A 2,620-nucleotide genomic window follows, 5' to 3' on the forward strand; every position below is an offset into this window, starting at 1 on the left:
ACACTGGCATAGTTTAAAAACAAAACAAAACAAAAAAACCTGCAGGGCTGTTTCCCTTGAAGCCCCCCTTTCATTCAGACCCAGTGAATGGCACAGCTGGCCATTGCTTTTATTTTGCAAGGGGCTGTTGTCCCCCGGATCTTTGCAGAGAGAGGGGAGAAGAGCTGCTCCCGTCCCCTCTCCAAAGCGAGCCCGCAGAGGCGAGGGCGCCCGGCAGCCCCGCAGCCCGGCCGGGGAGAGCGGGGCGGCCCCATTGTTCTTCCCGGGGGCGGCGGAGCCCCTGCGCTGCTGTTCCCGAGCATATGCTCGCGCAGGGCAGAGTCCTCTGTGAAACCGTGATGTATTGGGACTCCTGACTGGAGCAGAGCTGGAGCAGAATTTACAACCGATGCAGACAGGGCGTGAAATCTGCCCTGTCATAGCTAAATGGGCAGATTTTATACACCCATTTCAGTCGAAACTTGTTAAATGACCACATCTGTCAGGAGAAAGATAAGCTAAAAATGCTTTTTTGGGGGGGGGCGGTTTTCCTTCTCACTTCCGGAATTAATAACCAACGCCAACCTTTATTATTTTTATTTTATTTTATTTTATTTTTGTTTTTTGCAGGGGGAAGAGGGGGAGAATAATTCCGAGTGCCCCACATTGCCCATGCAGAGCGCCCCGGGAGTGGGTTTTATTTTGGTACTTCTCCTTCAGGTGGTGGAAGCATCCCAGCTATAGTTTCATTACCATGCGATCAAATATTTAGCAGGGCAGAAGCCAGCGATTGCAGCAAGGAAATATGTGAAACAGACTCTCCTTTCCCCCGGTTCTGCGTATTTAGATACTCGCGTTTCTGGGAAGGCAGCTCAGCTCCTCGCACGTATGATATGATCAAATGGCTACAGTAAGATGCACTTTTCCAAGACAGAAGGAACGCTTAAAGTTTAGATCTCCAGATTATTACAATGCTCAATATTAAAGTGGCCCTGAGCAAGCTTTCAAGGAGCCTAATAAAAATTGATCTCCACTGCTTTTGCAGCAGTTGGAAAATAGGGTTGTTGAGCGGCTGTAATATTGGGAGAAGGTTCCCTCTGAAATGACAGATGAAGTCATAAACAAGTTTGATCTTGGAATCAAGCTTCGATAAATATTAAACACAGTCCCCTTTACACGTGTGGATTATGATATATGGCGCGTCCAAACTTTAAAATAAGGAAATACCAGAGAAAATGATCTCAATAAATTGTCTAAGTATAAACGTTGATTATGTTTCGATTTTCATTCAAGAGCCTCTGCTGCTCGTTTTTTGGTGCAAATGACATCTCGCAATAGGCTTTTGGGGAAAAGAGCTCCCTATTTGAAAAAGAGAGCCCTAGAGGTGTACAATTTATGTAATCTGGGGCTGGAAAATGAATTGTGTAATTTATTGGAAAACAGAAAGTCGTGAAGATTGGATCAGCATAGCCTATCCAAGGCCCCCTATCCATCAAGTTCCAATTAACAACCTAACCAGAGAGCTTTAATGTGTTTCCAATCTAGTGGCCTGATAGACTCATCAATTCCTCTGGGAGAAATTAAGAAAATCGACCGCCCCTTGGCGTTGTAGTGTCATTCCTTTCTGCAACTATATGTCAAATTAAAAACACAATTAAAATTTAAACTGTTTCAATCAGAGGGTGCCCTGCAACCTATGTTTCACTTAATAGAACTTTGATGAAAATCTGATGGTTCCACTCCATCATGAAAGCGAATAGAGCTGAGGAGAGCAGGAGATCCTTTATATTTATTTAAAATATTAGCGCTCAGGAGAAGCCAAGCAGGTGACCAAAACTTAGAGAAGCAGAGGGGTTTTGTTTTGGTGGGGGGGGGGATTGTTTTTGTCTTTCCTATCAAGCCGCCGCTTTCCGAGTCAGCGGGATGGCCAGGCTGATGGCACAGCGTGGGCATCCCGCGTGAACCGCTCTGCTTTCAAAGAGGGAGTGTAAATCAGAGTCGCGCCCAAAGAAGTTATGTTGCTCTGCAGGGAAACTTGCGATTGGTTGGATTTGGGTTTTGAAATATGCATGAGTGACTGGGAGCGGTCAGAAAGGTGTAAGCTGAAGTCCCCACCCGCAAGACTTTGTCGCCTGCAGCCTTGTAGTGCCAGGGAAGTGCCATGTTTGGAGAGCCACTGGGGCAAAACTCAGGGGGAGGGTTGCAGAGGTTTGGACGCATCACTTCCCCTCCTCTCTCTACTTGTTATTTATTTAAACATTTAAGACCCTTAGCTTGGGTAATTTTCTGGCATAGGTGTAAAAGGCAGTGGTCAGAAACTGCGAGATAACGTTTAGCTGTTGAATTTATTCAGTAAAGGTTGGGAATATATCCCTGGGTAGGTGTTGAGTGGAGGATGCTTTTGTTGAACTAGTCAATATATTTCTTAGGCACGCACAGGGAGAGAGAAACAAATAAGAATACATATAGTTGCCTTTTTCTTATCCCCTCCTATTTACACTCCTCCGATCTCTGATTAGGTGAGTACTATGGAGAGGTTTAATTGCTATACTGGCAACGTTGCCTTTTAAACCATGCGTTGCATAAAACGCTGCTGGTTTTAGGCATCCTGCAGATCCCGTGAAGGGAAGCACCAGGGTGG

Source organism: Crocodylus porosus, unplaced genomic scaffold, assembly GCF_001723895.1.
Source record: "Crocodylus porosus isolate Cpor-Errol unplaced genomic scaffold, CroPor_comp1, whole genome shotgun sequence".
NCBI classification, from domain to species: Eukaryota; Metazoa; Chordata; order Crocodylia; family Crocodylidae; genus Crocodylus; species Crocodylus porosus.